Source organism: Dreissena polymorpha, chromosome 7 (assembly GCF_020536995.1).
Source record: "Dreissena polymorpha isolate Duluth1 chromosome 7, UMN_Dpol_1.0, whole genome shotgun sequence".
Lineage (NCBI taxonomy): Eukaryota > Metazoa > Mollusca > Bivalvia > Myida > Dreissenidae > Dreissena > Dreissena polymorpha.
Genome location: NC_068361.1, coordinates 12,639,829 through 12,662,737, shown reverse-complemented (window position 1 = coordinate 12,662,737; position 22,909 = coordinate 12,639,829). Strand labels below are relative to the sequence as shown.

Genomic DNA, 22,909 nt, shown 5'->3' with positions numbered 1-22,909 from the left:
AAGTTATCGACTGTGACACCTATATTATTTTTTATCAGAAAGGCAATGCCTTGTTTATTAGTATGTTCTCCACTGAGATAGATTTCCCCGTCCCATTCATCTTTTAAGGTTTGTGCTAAAGTAGGTGTCAAATGACATTCTTGTAAAAGGCATATACTTTTTTTTTTTTCGTCTAACCATTTGAAGATTTTTATGCGTTTGTCTTTATTGTTTAATCCTTTAACATTTAAAGAACATAATTTAATCATTTAAGTAGGTGGAGGGTGGTGTGAATCGTAATTTGTATGTGCTTGTCCAGTAAATTTTTATTTTAAAATGTGTCCAGTTGGTTTCTCTTATAGGACATAAGATGTGATAAGGTGAAAAAACTTAAAAGAGCTTGTGCATGCTACATTAAATATAAATGCGTGCACATGTCTCTTGTGAAAAGCACATATTGCAAACAAAATATATTATAAACTTAACACAAATGACTAATCAAACCTGGTAGTCATGTAAGCTATTGCAATTATAGAGTTAGATAGAGTTTATTTTAACATACATTAGGCTTAAAGCCCTTGAGTACACACATATTACAACAAAGTATAGATACAGATGGTCAATGACGTACAAAGTTTTTAAAAGAACCTAGAAGAAAGTCCATAATATATGTATACACTTTATCGTATTTCGTATTTTTATATTAAATAGATAAATAACTGTAGTACATGTAGAGAAACTATTTATAATATAAATTAGCTTTCAATTTAAAAGCTTTAAAAACAAATATATATATATTTCGTACACTTTTTTCATTGTCAGTCTGTAAGAGGTCAATAAACTTGATCATGTTTGTGTTCTTCAAGTAAAAGTTATTTATATACTTTTTTCGTTAATGCATTGGGCATTCCAGTAAAAAAATGAAATTCGTCCTCAAGAACGTTACAGTGATTGCATTTCCTGTTTTGAAACGTTATCTTTTCAAGCTTGTCGTCTCCCTGCTTTCGCTTCAAGTCGGTGGGCAGGTACTCTAAAACGAGTTAACGCAATTCTAAAATTTGAAACATTTACTCCATTTTAATATGGTTGGAACTTAAAGCTATTGTAAAGGCTAATAGTTCTACATGTGGTCGTGTTTTGCATTTCACTTGACCAGGTTAGCAAAAACACATCAGGTAATCGTTGTTTAGCTATGGACAAAAATATATTAATATATCCTACACCTTGAAAAAAAATACTTCACTTAATCCTAATCTGTATAATAATTCCTTGAGAGATTTCACCCAAGACTTTTTTCGGGAGATATATCATGATCATGTAATAGCATATCATAAACGATTTATTAACTTGACATCATCAGATTGTAATATTTTAAACCAGTGCTTTATAACACAGATGATACGTTTATTTATTAACGGCACACGTCCACGTGCTCCATAAACATAATAATTTTGTGTTCGCAACCTCACACCTAACAATTGTTTACAGTATCGTATATGTATTCTGAACACTATTATTTAACCCCCATACTTCACAGCCATAGCTTAGAATAGGCTCAAGTCAATGATTAACTTATATGTCTGGGTATTTAACTACTTTCAGTTTGAATATTGCTCGAAGAGCCTGTCTTGACAGTGCGTCATATGTTAATAAAAAAGAACCACAGTGTTAAATACTATGCCTAGGTATATAAAACTATTCACTATTTCTACAATGTGGCCTTTGTAATAAAAAAATTAATTTCGTCTATTATGTCCGCCTTTTTTTAAATCAGAATTTTTGTTTTATTCACATTAACACATAATTTCCATTGGGTACAATACTGCTCTAATAAATCTAGTCCATTTTGTTATACAGCTTTCGATTCCGCAAATATTTCAATATCATCAGCATATAACACAAAAAAACTTTTAACTCCTTCAAACGTATAAAGCATAAAATATTCCTCAATATCATTTAAATACATCGAAAACAAAATGGCGATAATGACTCACCTTGCCTTACAAAAGATAGCAAAAAAAAGAATCATTACATATTTCATTATTAAATTAGAGTTTCGATTTAACAACATTGTTCATCGATCTTACTATATTCAAAATTGTACCACTTACCCCTTATGTTATCAATTTATACCATATGACATCTCTAACTATACTGTCTAATGCCTTAGTATAAAAGTCGACAAATGATGTGAACATATTTTTATTGTAATTCAAAATATGCGTAATAATACCCTGAAGTACAAAAATATAGTAAATAGTACCCATACCTTTTCGATATCCGGCGTAAGCTTATTTATACACATTATATCCCCCCCCCATATGTTCAATCGACTATTAATTATTTTACTAAATAATTTTGCTATAGTACTTAACAGTATTTATGTCTCTAAAGTTGTTCGGGTCGTCTAAATCCTCCTTCTTATGCAGCGGAAAAATAAGTCCTTCGCTCCAAGTTTCTTGGAAATAACCTATACCACTCATTTTATTAAAAAGTAAATATAATACCCTCAGAAAGTATTCATTTCTAACACTGTGTTTAAGATTTTCCAATTTTTAAAGATGTACTTGCCTCTTTAATTTCGTCTTGTGATATTTGGAAATTTAAATCATCAAACATTTCCTGAAATTCCTCATTAAGGTATTTTTCATTTAAATACATAATGTCTTCATCTGGCTGATAAAATGTGCGTATTGATCATAAATGGATTAAAAATATCGAAAAGAAATCATCAGTCTTTAATGTATCTGACTTGCAAGACTTGACCGATCCCTTTAATAACTTCCAATATTTATTTGCATCTAAAAGTCGATTAGGTTCTAAAATCTTTGTCTGCTCTAAATCATAATTACATTAATTTTTTTCTAACTAAACATTTAAAGTTGCTTCGGGATTTAATCATCAAAATGCTATTTTCATCTGACCTGTCCTTTCTTTATATATTCATGATATTATAGAATTCAGATTTTGCCCTTTGACACTCGTCATTAAACCATCGATTATTGTTATGCTCATGATGTTTACCTTTTACTTGAGTTAAAGGTAACTCTCTATGGAATAAAGGCTTCAAAAACGGTACCAGTTGCTACCTGTGTTTAACGCGTACCACTATGCAGGAAAGCACTGGCTTCTCCTAAAAAAAGAAATGAGACCCTCGTGGTGATCGATTCCATCACGAATAAGGTGTCTAGTGTGATTAATATAAGTTGCCGAAACTTGTTTCAGAATCGACCTCAAATAAATTACTATAATCTTACCATCAAATAGAATTGTAACAATATATCACACAGATGCCAAACAGTCTATTTTATAAAATAAACATTGAAAAGGGGACCAATACATGATTCCTCTTTGAACTAATGTATCAGTATCACACAAAATCTCCGTCCTGTGGTCCCAATTACTCTCATACAAGATAAAAGCCCTATCTCCATTGTGCGTCTTTGGTAAAAGAGAACACAATTGAACTAGGTTACATGGTGAAAATACTTAGTCTAAGGGCATGAATATCGCATTAAATGGGAATGTCACTCCACCACAACGAACGTAACCAAGCTGAGTCTGGTCTGTGTTTAATATATGATGGGGTCAGACTTCCATCTCTAATCAGATTTAATGTTTTAACATAAAACGTTAAAGAAACAAATCTAAATTAATAAATGTCATGTGAATTGTTCATTTACATTTTCTTACCAGGTAAATTGTTTACAGCGAGCAGGTTGTCGAGAACCACTGATTGTGGGATCCAATGTGCCTAACATCTATCTGCATCCTTGAATATAACAATGATGATGATGACATCGCCCTCTTGGTGCAAAAAAGGTACCATGTGACATTGAAATTAGAAGGCACATGGCACCTTTTCGCACCAATTGGGCGATATATAGAATTCTTAAAAAATCCTTACCTGAGACCTATAAAGACTATTTAGTTTAGCAGGGCAGTAAGTTTTTCCACGATAACAGAAGGTAATTTTTACCATACCACCGGTTAACTTGAAAATGCGTTGTAAATGTTGAATTGTTATTTGTCAACTTGTAATCTGTAGAATTGTATAGTGTTCACTTGTTAGATGCTGACTTGTAGCAGATTACTAAAACCTATCGTACATCTTAGAAAATATTCAACATGCTAATGTAGTTTTTTTTATCAACTTCTTCATTTTCAGATCTGTAGTTTAAGAAGTTACATGTTTGTATTTAAACATTTAAACTTGTTGAAGTAAGTCTACACATGTGTACTGTGGACATCGATCAAATTAAAATGAAAATATCTCCATGTTCATAATTGATTTATTTGCTTATCGATTTTGTAGAATCGGAACATACAACATTTTTCACTTAACAATTGTACAAAACAGATATTAAAATGTTGTTTTTAAGCATTTAAAAAAATATTCTCTGTAAAAGAATGAGCTGAATATTCAACACGTGCAACATTTCTGGTGATGACTATTATTGGCGGTCTTTTCCTTCCATACACCAGTACTATCAGTACTTTGATTCATAAATCTTACCAATAATTTTTTTAAAAACGTACGAGAAATAAACTAACAATAGTTTACTGGTATCTTAACGTATTTTTCTATAGTTCAATTAAAAAAAATTTATACGTTCAACATTCCGTAAAATGTGACATATTTAATTATTTGGTAAAACTTATTACCCTTTTCTATGATTTAAACATATAATGGCATTCAAATAATATTGCTTTTGCACAGGATAACCTTCGGCGAATATCTTGTATCATTTGCGAATAATTTGGGGCCTAGTATATGTTTGCCCAAACGCATTACACAGATGAATAATGTTTTACAACTAAAAAGCATGACAGACACACAGTTTTTCGAATGTTTTTTTTGGAATTCGCATTGACAACCGAAATTATCTTTTGAAACATATCTTACTATTTCAAACACTCAGCCAAATATTCAGTCAATAGTTCCTGTTCTTTGTGACACCTGAGATAACGAAAGGATCCCGGCTTCTGAATTTCCGGTTTCTCCTCAAACGGTCGTCTGTCGCGACCGTATTCGTTTAACGATGTCACGGGCCTCTTTTTCAACTCCCATATCGACTTCGCTCTGCGCGCTTCGTCGGCTTTCAAGTGAGCAACTGCCGACACCATACACTGTTTAACGCCATGCGATTTACCCGCATTATCCAAGACCGAAGCGTCTTATTGTTTATATTTTTCACGCCCGCGGTCTCGTTCGCGCTCTCGATCTCGCGTGGTTTCACCAACGAACATGACGTCCCTTTGGGATTAGTTCTATGACCCTTAATAGCAAGTTCAACAGTTTCGCCGAGACCTACCGGCTTGGGCGTACTGGGTTCCTCCTCAAGTACTGTTAAGGCATTTTATTATAGATCAGTCAGCAGTCGGTCTATCTGCATTCGCTTATACTGACACCGATTTCCTACGCAAATTAAACATGGTACCTAATATATAAATATTTAAACTTATTATACGCTTTATAAAAAGTTTTAATCAACGTTGATCTACAATCTACTTAACTGTATCTCTAACTCCAACGCGTGTTTAGCTCTATCTTTAATGTGCTAAAATATTCCTAAACAAAAAAAACCCGCAACTTCAACGTGTCCAAACATTCGCCATACAAAATATAACCCACAACTGTAAATTATGTCCGAAATCTTATTCAGAGAATAGATATGAACTAACTACATGTGTAAAAAAATACAAAAGATATGTAAACGAAACGTGAGCACATTCTAACACGAAAGACGACGGGTTTCACATTTCAAACTATCGTTTAGCAGGTTTAATTTGGTTCGTTATCAGCTACCCTATTCGGGTTATCTTCTGCGGCAACTAAATTAAAGCTTGTTAGATAAAAACACCAATTGTATTTTGATAAGCGAGCACAAATTGGGAAACGAATATGAACAACGTTTTTGAGACAAGCGATATGTTAATGTGATTTAGCTACCTTCAGTTAGATATAGACAGAGAAAGTCTGGTCATTGCGAAGCAGATAACAATATGGCAATTCTAACTCTTTTTTTAACCGTATACATGTATCGATATGAATACTTCGGGTTTGTAGTTTGATCACACGTCTTGTGACTACCGTTGTTATTTTGTATTTAGCTCGTGTTTGTCCTTTGGTTTATTTAAATAGATAAATGTCATCATTACAAGAATGAGGCAACTTCAACCTGAGTTAAAAGCTTGCACTTTAGACAAAATTATAAGAAAATCTAATACAACTCGTGGCAGCCCTATTTTTTATATATAACCGAAACCATTTTCGTTTTTAATTTAAATATCATTTGAACAATCATTTTGAACTAGTTTATGAAGATTGGAAAAAATGTGACTTCAAGAAAGATAACTCAAAAAACCTATATAAGGAAAATTTCTCGCCAGCTGGTTACCATGATTTTCAATGGACCGAAACAATTTTTGATCTCGGCCCAGATATCATTAGAGCATATGGTCCGGGAAAGTTTCATGACAGATGAATAAACAATTTGACTTTAAGACTGTTAACAAGGTTATACTATAGCAGTAAACTACACCGCCTTCTGGTGGAAATAATTTTTAAACGGTCTGGACCCATTTTCAATTTCGGCCGAAATATTATTATTTCAAATGTTGTCCAAGATGCATAAATATTTTACTTACAAATGTGACTCGTCTCTACTTTAAGCCAGTGAACTTCCCCCCCCCCCCCACATGACCTAGTTTTTAAACACGGCCGATAAATCTTTAGAACAAACGTTCTGAACAATGGACATGAAGATTGGACTAAAAACGTTACTTCTAAGTTGTAAACAATTGGTTTACTTTATAAATATATTGAAAACTCCCCCCCCCCCCATGGTGGCCATTGCGTTTTTAAACCAAAACTATTTTAAAACTATGCAAATACCATACGGACACATGTTCTGACAAGTTTCATGAAGATTGGACTAAAATGTGGCTTCTAAAGAGAATAAAAGGTTTTTAACTATAACTGTATACGGAAAACTGCCTGCTCCCTTCCAACGATTATGAATCATTTTCGGAGTTGGGTCAATATAAGCCCCAGCATCTTTTGCATACCATTGGGCGGGAGCTAATATTTGCAAATTCGCGTGACGTAACTTGCCAACTATATCGGTAATTGGTTTGTTTCACAATGCTCTAAAAAACAGATACACGTGTTTAATGCAAATTTGTTGTTAAATTAACTTTCAAACATTGCATTATTTGCAAATTCGGAGTTATATATTTAAAAAACGTTGAATTGGTGCAAATTAACTTTTTTTTCGAATGTTTTGCGACCATCCCCAATGTGAGCCAAAACTACCGGAAATGAGACGAAACTAAACATTGGGATAAGGACGTAAGAACTTATGTAACCGCCTGCTATATTTTACAATAAACATAATTGTCAAAGGAAATGAATACATATGTATGTTTAATGGCAATATTTACACTATAACTATAAATCTGACGAAACTTACAAGAGACCCGAAATATCGGAAATCTTCGTAAAATCCATACCTTTCGATTTGGCAAGTTAGCCGACACAATCATTGTACTTCATAGGAAATCCCCGTTATATCGACGCTTTCGATTTCATTCGATGTATGAACGGATTGTAATTATACACAACTTTGAACAAACAGGAACGATGTTTTTGTATTATGCATTATTACTTATTACATTATACAATGGTTTTGCCAGTGTTGATCTTTTGCATAAATGGGAATTTTAATATTAGTAGCTATACTAGCTTGTGTTAAATTTGAATTTGGATAAATATCGTTTTTGTATTTTTTAGGCTATTCAATTCAGGCGAAGTTTCCATTTTTAACATTGTATTGTTTATGAGGAAACTGAACATTCAACATGCTTACGAAATTGTCTTCTTTAACTATCTAGCAACATAACACAGTTGCAGCAGGCACCAGGCACAAATCGAGGTTGAGAACACGAGCGGGGTCGTTGTCAAGAGAATCAAATACTCTGTAAGTTGCTGTTCAATTGTTTTATAGTTAAAGCTGCACAATTCAACACTATTGAGATTGTGTAAATATAATTAAAAGAACTGTTTGACATATAAAGTCGAAGAAGTTCACTCATGACTATTTAAATACTAAAACATGTATGTGTCTGCTTTTCTTCATATATTAAATGATTTGCTTAGAGGGAATAAGACTGTACACGGTTATTGAATAATTCTTATTATTTAATACTTAAGGATGGAAAAAAGAGCACTGACTGTTCTGTAATGGCTAATTGAACATTAGTTATGAATTATATATTATTTTAATAACTATAGAAATATGAATGCCTTATTAAATGTTTTAAAACTCACCTAATGTGTCCAAGGAATGTCAATTTTAACACTATCCATAAATACGAGTGTGTGTGTGTGTGTGTGTGTGTGTGATACAGTTTGTTATTGTTTTTAAAGATGGCTCGAAACAGGCGAAACAAACAGAAACATACACATGGGAAAGAGAGGAACGCGTTGAAAACAGCCCAAGATGTAAACAATAATTCGACAGATGATAAAGTATTCTCAGTTAAGCTTTCACGTGTTCTTGATAACTAACGCGTAAATGAACAGTAATACAGTTTAGAAGGAAAACTATGTTATCTTATGGACGTGAACTGACACGTTTGACATTTGGGCTTAGCAGATGTGCTTATGTATTCGGAAGTCGAATCAAGGGCACTACAACAAATGGAATGATGTCTGACATAGACCTCTTACAGCGTTTTGATATGTTTCGTGTGTTTCTTGATTCAGAAAGTCCGCCCCTTAAGCCGACTAATCACAAGGTTGTAATTAAGGTTAGTACAAACGGTTGTGCTTCGCAGTATTGTGTTTTAAACGTGATTGAACAATCAACACAAGCTATGCGTTTTCTTCAAGTGGATTCTTATAGGAATCTTGTTTATTTATTTAATTTTTTCAACGGGATTGGACGACATTTGACGTTATAATTCCAAATAAATTGTTCGAGTTTAAAAATAAGCCTATAGCAAAAGAAGCAAACCGACACGGACCTGCAGTAAGTATATCGAATGTGGACATGGTTTTCGCTTGTTACTATAAAAGTCTCTCTAAGCAATGCAAGTTCGTTTTCGAAAGACCTCGTCCCGGTCACTGGCCTTCGGAGAAGACGTTGAGCAAAGCTAAGAAATACGGCATCTTCATAGTTCAACAGTCACCCCCAAAAAGTACGAATATTTGAACATACGATAGTTTTGATTATCAATGGCGAATGTCCACAAATCGAAAAGAGCTACTATTAATTTTCAGTTTAGATAAAATACATCTGAAGGCATATGTTCTGACAAAGATGATACGAAAGGAGTTGTTTGTGCCAGAATATGGAGACAGGATAAGTACACTCCATTTCAAAACTGCATCCTTTTTGCGGTCGAGAACACCCCGCCTGATGTGTGGATGGAGGACACTCTTATCCAGTGTGTCAAATACATTCTTGCAATTTTAAGGCGATTTGTAACACACCACAGTTGTCCACACTTTACCATAGATAGTTTTAACCTGTTTGATGGGAAAATTGAAAGACTCGAGTTTCAGAAATTAGCGGATAAACTTACACATATTATTAATTCACTGCGGTCAAAGATTGAAAATATACAAATGGACAACATTGGACAAGCGCTTTATGCGCACAGTACGAGAAAGGAAGAACGCAGCCGATATTGTACAAACAGTTCAGCACTATTTAATTGTGTTTTAGATTATTTTCGTGTATTACTTTGAATATGCGAAAACACACGAAAGTAAAGCTCTGTTTGAAAACTACTTCGAAACGTATTATCACGCTGCATGGGGACAATACAGAAAATATGACTACGCATTACATTGCGTCATGTCAGATTTAGGAAGTTTGAGTGCTTCTGTGTATTTAAAACAAAAAGCAGATGAATGTGATTATAATCACGATGGCATCAATAACACTAGACGAATGATTGTACAATCTCTAGAGTCTGATATGATTGGCAACAACATGCGATACTCTTTCTTCCTTTTTTGCAATCGAGAATATGACGAAGCATGTAAATATTTTGATATAATAGAACAGAAGATGGAAGAAGATAAAAATACCAATCTTATTTACCAGTGTCTCGTTACCCCATCGGAGCCATAAGCATTGCAGATAAAAGACGTGTCATATGAACAGTCCTTCAAACAAAGACGGTCTGTCTTTTTTGATATTTAAAGAAGCAGAGTGGAAGTGTGTTCCTCAATTGCTTTTGTGCGAAATGTACCAAAAACGTTTCGACACCCGCACTTCTTCGGATCTTCCGTATAGCAATGATGACACTATCTGTGTTCAAATCGAACCCTATCTCTACTATATGCAATACCTCACATACAGAGTCTTTTACAAGAACCTAAGGAATCGGAAGCTTGTATAAAATTATTGATTTATACACGAATCCTATCTAGGGACCATTTATTTTTATCATTTGAATGCTTTGATACCACTTTGAACATGCTAGGGCACTGTTTGTAACTGGAGCAGAAAATCGAATCGGCGTTGAAGACTTACAAAACCTCTTTGCACATTCAACCTCAAAGAAATGCGGCCGTCCTGCATATAATTAGACTTGTTTGGCCATGTGTTCAAAGTCTGTGGACATAGGAACAGTTTAACTAGATTTTCGAAATGACAACGCGAACATGTTATCTCGTGTTATCGGTATGTTACTGAAACAAGAGATAACACTGGATGCTTGGGCACGTATGTTTGTAAGTATGAGCCAATATAGTGACAGCAGTATGATTACCTTCCTTTTTAATGAGGTGTAATAACCATCAGTAATATCATATGAAGATGATTTATTTTATTCAATTGTTGATTGTTTGTGTGATGATTTGTTTATGTTATGTACGAATAAACAAAAAAATAATTTAGATTAACTACACTAGTTTATAAACAGCTCTTCTATTGAAATACTATAAATATTTTTAGTATGACTGTTATGCTAATTATAATGATTACTTTTTTATTATACAAGGCACTGTTATTACAGTATATCTCATGATACGCTGTTTTACATTTTCAAGGTTATTAGATTGTGACAAGACACCATTCGGTTACCGATAAAATATAACTTCACGCATATGAATTAAGAGACTTATTTTTTGTATACGTTTGTCTACTGAACACCTACCGCTAAATTGAAATTACAATATGTGCGCTAATAAAATATTTACGACGTGATTAATATCCATTTTTCTTAATTAGCTCGTAATTTTAATTGTGTGTCCACTGCTACAGGGATTTTTAACAAATTTGAATTAAAACAATTCCTCTCCCTCAAATGTCGGTGGGATCGTTTTATAATGTATATTTATGGCGTTATTAATTTTATAATCATATATTATTATTTTGTTACAAATGTATTTTAACCACATTGAACAATAGTTAATCAACACCATGAAATATTGAAGATTGGCAGTATAATCATAATTCATTTTATTATACTTATTTTTATGGTTGTGTACATGTATTGTTAAGTCATGATGAAACCAAATGATAAGATGAGACGCCTCTTTGGTTTTAAAGTTCAGTTAAAGATCATATAAGAAATGTGCATGCTTTCACGGAGTACACATTGAATAACATTATCAAAAATGAACAATTAAAAAGGCTACCACTTAGCTTAGTTTTTTGCATTCTCAGTTTAACATTACCGTTATCATTTTACTCAACTTAAAAAAGGTATAATCTAAAGTCTAATAACCAACATATTTATATTAGATTTAACTACAAAAAATATACACAAATTTTTGCGAAGGTCAAACGTGCTTCACTTGCTAACACTAATATTTGTTGACTGTTCATAAGAATTAGAAGTTACACATAAAATCATAAGTATGAATACACAGTTCAATAACCAAATTCAATAAAAATCCGATCGAAAACATGCAGAATAGCAAGAAGAACTTGAGTGCTGCAAATTTACTGCATGGAAGAATATGTCAAATTTTGATTGTCAATCCATTTCTTTGATTTCTCCTAACATGTACTATTCTTGTTATTGATGTTTTGTTGATACATATTTATCAATATGTTAAGGCTTGATGGGATATGTAGAGCATTGATTTAAATATTAAAGTATCGTATTTATTTGTTTAGCATAAACATTAGATTCGCTGTTTGTTCTGGAAATATGCTATTATCGAAGGATAGGACAAATCGAGTTTGGGATGAGGTCCGTTATCTTTGGGATCGGTCCGTTTTAATTATTTGTAGATTCTATAGGAACCAGAAAACACATGAACTATTTTATAACTATCAAAAGCAAGTACTGTCGATTAATTTATTTCGAAGTTGACTATGTAAAATTAAAACAAAATCATGTATAGCAATCCTCTTTAAATATGTTTCCGTCAATATTTTCAAATATCTTGTGTTTATCTATCCTTGCAAAGTTGTGTGAGGGATATGAGGCCTTGTTTATTGATACTTCTAATGTCTTAAAGAAAAAAAATGGATTTCGGAATGTTCATGGAGAGAGTTTCAGCGACTTTTTGTTTACTTAATGTTTTTACAGTTATCATGCTTGATTCCTTATGATGAATTTCATTGTCATATAAAAAAGACAAAACATCAACGATCCACTTCAAACCACTTCAATGTCTAACAAAAGAACATAAACCGTTCAACCAGTAATTGAAAATAATGAAACAATATGAGAAGATAACCCCCTACCCAGAATGTACAAAAACATTTACACGAAACACATGCTCTGCAACAAACACAACAAACGGACAAAAAGGGCATAAATATTTTATATTAAATACAGTGTACCCACACTTAAAGTCATTATAGTTAAATATACGTCAGAAACACATTTCACGTTCATGTAACCCAGCAAGACAACGTGGTTGAATCCGGGACATCCTATGGCAAAGCTACGGCTTATTAAAAAGCTGTCGAGACCGTGCCTTGTGTATAACCAGTAATTGGTGTATTTTGGGCAGTGTATAGAAAGAACAATCCTACAATAGCGACCAAACCCTTTATTCTTCGGTTGCTAGACCTAAACGATTTCCACTGCGCCATGACAGAACAATCCTACAATAGCGATCAAACCCTTTATTCTTCGGTTGCTAGACCTATACGATTTACACTGCGCCATGACAGAACGAGTACATGTAGCTCATTTGGACTCATTCTTAAAAACATTGGGACCACTATTTACAATATTGCTTTACAAATTATAACCAATTAAGAGTGTATGTTGAAACTAACTTACAGCACTCTTAATAAAGTATGAATCAATATTGGATGCAGCCTTTCTATAGCAATTTCGACTATTATTATAGAAAAGTATGTTCAAACTTATCCCTCACTACAGCTTTTTGAATATCACACACATAATATAGAGTGACTGCATTGCGATGCAAATGGTTTGCTCAGGAGCCTTCTATTTGTTGTTTGTGTATCATTAGGGTCCAACAGGACTGCAAATCTGTTTCCATATCTCGCTCAACTTCGAAGGCGTAACTTGATGAACTGTTGAGACGTTATCCTTTTTGTAATCACATAAATACCGGGGCTCTGCACAGAAACCTAAAGTGTCTTTTAACGAAAACCCGAGTCGCCGCGCGCAAAAAGCAACGTAGACGTCTTCCAGATGGAAGAAAGGCACTTGCGGAGAAACATGGTAAATATCCGACACGATTTTAATGCTTGTCATGTATCCAGTCCCTGAACAAAACCCTTGGTAAAACGCTTCCGGATAAGAACTGTAAGAGGCGTACCATTTAGAACGTGTATCTCTGATCGGTGATCCTTTCTGGTAACAGGAACCGGTCAGCCCTGTTTGTGAATAGTTTGCCATATCGGTTCCCGACAACAACTTTATTAGCGAAGGTACATTGACCCACATGTCATCATCTGTTTTCATAACAAACTGTACATTAGAGCATTTTGTGGAGGCCCATTTAAATCCCATGATGGTTTTATATGTTAGATTTGTGTAGCTGTCTATAAAGTTCTCCTGAACGATATCGTGATAAATTTCATTTTCCTTCATCACAGATTCTTGTAAACTTTCATCTGTTGTTTTTCCTAAAAGGAAAACATGCCTTGCATTTGCAGTATTGTTCTTGGTTTATGACAACCACGTGCTCCGTATCGTCTGTCGATTTAAGACATTAGTGTGCTTAGTGGTGACGAATATCAGAAGATAAATGTGTTCGTGCATGTCCAATGTGTCGCAGATATGGTCGTTCTGAATAACAAATTCGAAATCATGATTAAAACAATTATTGCATTCACTCTGGCGCACAGTGATATAAGGTGTCGTCACGTCTTTTTCTATATTTTCGTTTTTCATACGTGATTCAAATGTTAATATCTCATTAGTGCTAGTTTCAGTACGTGTTAAATTCAGATCAATAAATGTATTTGTTTTGTAAGTGGTAACATTCAGTTGCAGATCGAGCGGCTTGCTGGAAGCTATGATTGTTTTAAGTGTAACCGCTTCAAGGTCGAAACGAACCTTTTGCTTCTTATCGAATCTAACCGCACTGTTCGCGATAGTTGATAATTTGAATTGTCCGTTTGTTTTAAATACGGTTGAGTTTGTAAAGTTGACATGAAACACATGACTTGAAACATGTGTCGTGTCTGCCTTTATTGTTACAGAGATGACTTTAAGAGTATAAAATAAAATGGATGATTCAAATAACAGGAAAAGAAAACATACGGCATTCAGGGTTACAAAACTAAACAATAAACCTCGGGCGGTATTTCGACATTCACAAGCCCTGAAAACTTTGGTCGTTCCTTGCATGTTGACTTATGGATGACAGATGTTCATAAGAGAGAACTTGAACAATAAATGACTCGGAACATGTGCCATTAGTGTCATTAACAGTTTCCTTTTTCATTCATTTTCCATCGCTGTTTCCAACAGGGCACCGTAACAAATAATGGGATCTGAAAAACAGAAAATAAGCTATGTATTTACTATTTACTATAACGTTATCGCAATAACTATTTGGAAAACAAGCGAAACAAAACATTTTACCGAATGTTTGGTGTCGATTAGTGCAAACATTGCGAATATCTGGCTGACATTTTGTATGGTGTTACAATGCTGAAAATGTAAGTTATAACATTTAATTGAACAGATCATTTTCAATACATAGCTTAAATCGATCTTGCGCTTCGAAAACCGTCATGAATATCAACGAAAACTTAACCGTTGATTTGACTAAACTGTCTAGGATGATAGTAAACATTTACTCTACACGAGACAAAAAGTTGCAATATGATAACAGAGGTTTGTTACAACTTAGACATAAAATGGTTATTATAATTTTAGATTCCGTTCTATCAATATGTCAAATAATATAAGTTCGATGCTTCGACTGCGATTGCTTTTACATGTACATTAATTATGAATTGAACCCGTCCAGAGTTCACTTCCCTGTTCTGAAACGACATACATCGAGACAAACAAGCCTCTTACAGAAACCTAAGCTTGACTTGTTTCCCTTTATTTCCGCTCTTATTACCAGCAATCTTTGAGGTGCACATTTAACCTAGCTTCCAACCTGATCGTTTAATTGGAATCATGTCGTTACAACTTACAAAGTTTAACAAATTTAAAGGTTTATGGGGTAATAAAAATAGTTTCTTCGAAGATATCGGATACTTAAAAACTACCAATACAAAGTGGGTTTCAGACAAGGGGATCCGCTCAGTTGCTTTATGTTCATACTTTGCACTGATAAATGATATCAATCCAATTGAGGTCAAGTCCTGGGATTAAGGTAATACCAATCAATGACATAGACTATGCATTATTTCCATTTGCCAACGACACTTCCATACTCTTGTATTGAAATCAGCATCTCTAAATAAAACCTAAGAGGTATTGTCAAACTTCAAACGCTACTCTGGATTTAAAATTAATTTCGACAAAACAAAAGAAGTATGGATAGGTTTAAACAATAAAAAATTTAGCTCCAAAAGCATTAACATTTGATGAAATGACATTGGAACCATGAAACATATGGCATGCTTGGCTATTTCACATTGATCTTAAAACAAGAATTGGAATTAACTATGTTGACACAGTTGTCAAAATAAAAACCTTATTAACCCTTTCCAACTCAGAGGAAAAGTGCAAATTCTTAATAGAAAACAGCATAAAACTAGAACAGCCTGCGAGTAACTCACAGACTGTTCATGTATTATGCTGTTTGCTGCTCATCAGTATCTAAGGGTAAGAAAAGAAGCCTTTGAAACTTGGATCTAGTTAGAAAGGTCTTCAATTAAATTTGTAAGTGACTATTAATGAATGAAAATACGTATCTAAGTAAAAAACGGTTAAAACACTCGCATAAAAGGATTTAAAAATTAATAAAAAGAGATCAAGTCTTATTAGTTAGGGTATTGAATTTTTGCACCATCAAGCTTTAACTAGTCATTTTTTTATCTATACTTGTGTATTTTAATTGTGCACCATATTATGTTTTCAGTATAAGGTGTATTTATGGGGAGAAAAAGGGTTTGTTAAATTGTTGGGTAGCACGACACTAACACTTTTGCTTCACAACTGTAATTATGATCTTGTTACCCCAGTATAATTCATGAAATTGGGGAAAATTGACTTTTTACATTGCATAGTTTAACAAGAGAAAGTTTTAACACGCAAGTATTATTAGGTACCACCCTGCAAAGATCAGGGCCCTCCTTCTTCTTCTTACGTTGCTCAAGTTACGTGGCGACATCGAATTAAACACAGGCCCATGCAAACATCCATGCGGCCTTTGTTTCTGTCACGTGGGAACACTTTGATGCCGTATGCTATGATAGCGGCGATATCTGGAACCACAAGTCGTTCATCGAGAGGTATTAAGGTTTTAAAAGCAGCTATGGAAACAAATCATTAAATACAATTCCTAACATAAAAATATTGAAATGTTAAACACTTACATGTAACGATCTCATTATTACTCAGAAAGTGGTCTTTCCTCTTCGAATGTCGAAACTCAAAGTTAACCTCTAAGAAACTAAAACAACATTGTATAGTCAAATGCCTTAACTGGTCACACCAACGCTGTTCAGTCAATCAAAATACTCACTCCTGCTACCATAAACACGTGATATCAGTTTAAGAATTTATTCCGTTTAGGAAAGATAACGCTCGCGCTCTGACAGCTGCAGAAACTGATAGTCACAGGTTGTATTTAGATATACAAGTCCCGACCTCATACTGTTTGGGATGTCCTTGTTAGGGAAGCAGTTATATATTTTAGTGCTACCAAAGTGTTTTGTATTTTTGATAGCTGTAAAACCTAAAATGAATATGTAGTCCAGTTATTTCATTTTTCAATTAAATATTTTAAGTTTAACCTTAATATTACTCATTATGTTTGAACACACAATTGACAACTTCAACAACAAACGCTCTTCATAGACATGCCGACACAGTGTGCTGTATATATTATAACTTCGTATTCGTTTGCAACTTATTGATCGTAAGGTCAAATCGTTTCCTTGGAAAATGTATAAAAAACAACAACAAATGTATCGCCATCTAAGCTTTTATTTGTAAATGACGATAACTATGTATAATATTAGGTAATTTTATGACAACTATAGATTTAGAAGCATCATCGGCGTGTCACCTTAGGTAATACGACGATTGTTTGTCTGACAGTAGTAATGAATATTGATCAAATTATAGACCTTTGGGTCTGCAAATAACAGTTCTGCGAGTCGAAAATATATATTCATATTCAACATTTTATGTAGTTATTTCAATCACCTGTTTCATTGTCAGTTAACTTAATGTACTTGTTAGAAATGACGGATCACAATAAAACACTGACAAAACACACAGCGGCGGCATCGTTGAAATGATAAAAACATACCTGAACAGGTACTTAATTGAAACATTGACACCTTTTTATTGTGCTAATTAATAACTGCACGTTTGTGCAAAGATTCGCAAACATGTATTAACAAGCTGTTTATTAAAATAGTGTTGCGCTGCAGATACCGGGTCTAGTTTAAATACTCTTAGCCACAACTCTGTCCCGCTATACATGTCTCATACTTTACAATGAACTTTGTTTTGAAGGTAACAAACTATATTCTTAACGACGTCTTTGCCACTCAATAACAAGATTTGCCACTGTCTTTTTATGCATAACCTAGCCCTACACCGAAATTACACGGCTGGTGGTAGAAATGAACATACACGTATACTAGTAGACGACAAGCCGGAAAACTAAATACACATATGACCAACAAAGCATTACCTTAAACAGTTCGCTATCAAAACATGTTGAATTATACGATAGGAATACCAATTGCGCAGGAATATTAATTTTAAAAATAGGGTTGTTTTATTTTTGTATACATTTTTTTCTTTTCGGTTTGGTATATTGTACATGTACTTGGTAATCAATATGTCCTTAAACTTTGAAACTTATTTATCATAAATCTTACTAGGACCATATCTCTTTGTGAACTTTCGATCTACGTGGTAGCATGTGGGACTCAGACAATGACTTTATACTATGGGTTCAAAGGGTATTTTTATAATCGTGCATTGTGATATGTTGATGAGGGGATACAAACGTTGCCATCGCTTTTGTAGGGACAAAACATCTCTTTAGAGTTCTCTATGGCGATGTCCCATGACTTACTGTTTATTCATTTATTTACATGATGTCGCCAGGTCATTGCGAGGTCATTTGTAAAAACATTGTGCATGTTTTTATATTTTCGATGTATAATATTAATACTATTGGATATACCTGGACAGTTGCGGACCATTTATAATAAAATGGACACTGAGACAAGATATCTTCTTTATTCCAATGACCTAAGCGATCTCAATTTCTCATGGCGGTATATTTTTAAAACGAGACAAAGTCATCAATTTTTTCTACAAACAGTGCCTATTGCATACGTATTAAAATGTGCTTTCACAGCTAATACTGATCATAAACATAGTTATACTCAGTTCGACTATCTGATAGACATATTAAAAACTGCAAAAGGGGTATGCGTAAATGTAAAAGACCTGAGGCCATGAATTTATGGTTACAAGTACACGTGTTTTAAGTTTTGAAATAATAATACGTTTCAACAATAATACATTGTCGATTTAAAATGTATATGTGAATAAACGACGCACACATACCGCTCCACAATATACAAGTTTAGGAAATTATTTAAACTGACTCTGATAACACAGATGCATTCCAAATGAAAAGTTAAAGATTTACGCAGGGTGGCATTTTCGCAACGTTGCATAGTAAAACGAAGCATATTTTTAGAAAAAAAGTATTGTTTTAGATAACGATATAATAAATTACATATATATATGCATATTCGTAAAGTGTCGTCCCCTGATTAGCCTGTATGTAATGTTTTATATGATCGTTTAATACACTGGGAGATAAAACTTGTATATGAGCATTCAGTGTTAATGTTGTTGTTTTCTTTTTAAACTAGAAATACGATTATATGGAAGGAGACTTGATCTGATGACCTAGAATAACCTGCATGCGAAAAAACACACACTATTTTAATTTTTCAAAATTAAACACGAATTAGCATTAATTGGTTCGTATAACATTAAGCAGCACTGTTAAAAGATATATAGAATGATTCCTACGCACTCCGATAACATTCCTCCGCTTCAATTCCAACAAATCTATGTTTCCAGTGGATGATTTTAATAACTAAAAAGGATTTGTACTATGTTACTATGCTTAAACGCTAGGTAAGTTAAAAAATTATTATGTGATGTTTTCAATAACTTAGAAAGGGTTTCCTTCTTTATTCCTATTCTTTAGCGCTGGGTACTTTTGACAATTAATCTGTGTTTTCTTTTGACACAGATGCAGCATGCTTAAATTATTACATTCTGTGGTTTTATCGGGTACAGAAAACACGGTCCATTAAGAGTTAATTTGCGTGTTTATAACAATGATAAATCAACATAGATCAGAGATCAAAATATTAACAATTGCCAATTGATTATTATTTGACCGATTCTGTGACGTTTTGTAATAAATCCATTGTTTATATTTAAAGGTATTGCCTCTGCGGAACTAATATATCGTACATTAGGATTTTATAAATATTAGAAATGGCATAATACTCGCGGTATTACCTGGACAGTTTTTCGATTTCGTCAACAGATTACGAAAAAAATGAAATGCATAAAACTTAACCACAGCTTTGATAGATGGTTACATTGTCATTATCTTTGCGAAAAAAAAATATGTGTTTGGAGGGGTCAAAAACAAGGTCACTCAATCAAATCTTAAAACAAAATTATGGCAACTCTAAAAGCCTCATGCGTGTCTCACTCGTTATGAAACATTGATTTTAAACTGAATATATAGATGTATATGTCTAATGAAATCTTGTATAAGTAATATCAATAAGTCAATTGGGTCACCAGGTCAAATATTTAAAGCAAACGTTTTACCACTCTAGAACTCACATTTTTATGGGTCAGTCTTGCTGAGATGTGGTAGTCTATATTCGTCAAGAACTAGGTCACCGGGCCGATTCTTAGAAAAACTTAACAAATATTATATTTGCAATATCTTATTTACGCTATGTTAGGTAGTTAATTCAAATTTAGAACTTTTTGGTATACAACGTTTGTTAAAATGCAAATTGCAACCATTCAATTTGTTCGAAAATTGCGCACAATAAACTGAACTTCTAATTCAAAATTATCTACCCGTTACTGGTGACCCTGGTATGTCTCATTAAAGAAAATTAACATTAATATATAGTAGAAAGCGACAAATTAATATGGAGCAAACCCATGTAAGTTCATGTAAATAAGTTTAGTAATCAAAGCGCTGTAGGCGCTGGAGGCGTGCGGCTAGGTTTAGTGTGACGTAAAATGCATTAACGAAGTTTTGTCCAAATTTCGCCTTTTGTCCGAATTTATACGGATTGACCCTAGCGGTTGAGTGCAGAAGCTCAGAGACTGTAAGACAAGACAAAAGTTGTGCATATACTACATTGTACATAGACGGTGGATGACAACACGATACTGGTTGTGGGAACGATAACCGTTTGTTCAACTCTACAGATCCGGTAGAGGTTCGTCTACATAGGTGGTGAAGATATACAACAACAACAACATGGCCGCAAAAAACTGTTATTGTTGGTGTCAAATAAATCACTTTCAATAGCCTAAAATAGCTCTCTATTACATAATTAACAGATCATGGAAATACTCATACTTTCTGTGTAATGTGTATACAAAAGAAAACCCACTTAAGCCCAAGCCTCACTTTTGCCGGTAGAGCCCCGGCTCGTCCAGGTTTGCTAACGACGGTCGACCGGCGAGGACCGGGATGATTCGTAGAAATTTGTTAACGCAGTCACACTATGTCCCGGTATCGCCCCGGTTGAAGCCGGTCAACAGCCCGGCTGAGTTCCGGTCAACCCGGACTGGCTACGGTTTATCCCGGTGAAGCCCCGGCAGAGCCCCGGTAGTGCCCCGGTTGAGCCCCGATGAAAGCCGGCAGAGCCCCGGTAAACCGTATCACCGCGTCTATACCGGCATCCGACCCCGGCAGAGCTACGGCAACACCCCAGTTTTACCCCGGTCGTCGCCGGTAATGCCCCGGCGGAGCCCCGGTGAATGCCGGTAGCGTTCCGGCAGAGCGCCTGTTTTCTTATATACCGTAGCTATACCGGGACTGTAACGGCATTCACCAAGGCGTTGCAGTAGCTCTGCCGGGGTCTTTATGGGCCCCGGTGGAGCTACGGTGCCGTCCCGTTGTTCCCGTTGCCGCGCCGTTCGTTGCCGGTCCTTCCCGGTGACTCCCGTTTCATCGCGGAGGTATTAAACATTTAAATACTTTCCCGGTGGAGCCACTGTTTTCCCCGGTTCATCCCGATCGTAACCGATGGAGCCACCGTTCATCCCGGTAGAGCCCCGGTTCATCCCTGTAGATCCCGGATCACGCAAAGGGTCTCCGTCGGCATCATATTGAGACTGGGCCTTTACCCTGATAAAGAACGGTGTACAGATTGTATACGTTGTCTGACGCAGAACTTTTCGCGCTCGATTTGCGCGCTCGATCTGCGCAGTGAAATATTATATTCGGTTACGCCGTATATTTCCGAGAATGATCATGAATATTTGGGTTGTTTTCATCTTATTTTTTCTTGAATGAGACATTCAAGAAAAAAAGCAAATGAAAACATTACTAACGCAAAATAAAATAATAATATCTTAAAATATGTTTATAAATATCAAATGTAATGTCTTCAAAAAATGTATCAGAAAAAAATTATTCTTACTGTCTTCGTAGACACTCGTATCTTTTCGGCCTAGACCGTCAAGTGAGGAACTTATTCTCGCGTGAATATGCAAACAATAATAAAAACTATGTCGTAGCCAATGCTTAGCAATTTTGCTTCAGTAATATATTTTTTTACACGTTTAATGACACTGTCATGTTATAAAGTGATGTTCTGTATTTACAAGGCGGGTTATTGAGATCTGTGAAGAACTTCTTTGATTGCGCATGAATTACCGCCAAGTGGGAAATCGGACTTTTGGGAATTCATTCATTCGTGGGATTTTGGCAGCCAGCCAATTCTGACTGTCTCAGAAATTTGTATCATTGCTATGGCCTTAGGGCTACGCCCAAGCCAAAAATCAATTCCATTAAGAGACTTATCAGAAAAGCTAAGTGTGCAATTGAGGTTGCAAAGATAAATTAATAGGCTAGGTAGGAACATTAAACGCGACGAATTTTAAAACATATAAATCATCCTTATCACGTTCATGTACACATCCTATGCTCAAGCTGTTTTCGTTTACCAAACATGTCGGGTCAATTTTTTAGAACCAAGCAAACCATCGATCTTAACAAAAAAGTGAAAAGCTTTCATTTAAA

At 34.5% G+C, this 22,909-nt stretch overlaps 1 protein-coding gene and 1 long non-coding RNA gene across 12 annotated transcripts in view; one reads left to right on the top strand and one right to left on the bottom strand.

Moving 5' to 3' along the window:
* LOC127837159 (uncharacterized) overlaps window positions 1–22,909 on the top strand; it is a 915,490-nt gene that overhangs the window by 794,027 nt on the left and 98,554 nt on the right. The gene's annotated exons all lie outside the window — the stretch shown is intronic.
* LOC127837179 (uncharacterized) lies at window positions 792–3,770 on the bottom strand. Its single transcript, XR_008029163.1, has 3 exons — window positions 3,673–3,770; window positions 3,004–3,112; window positions 792–1,009 (listed from the first exon to the last, which is right to left on the bottom strand). It is a non-coding gene; the product is annotated as an uncharacterized LOC127837179 (long non-coding RNA).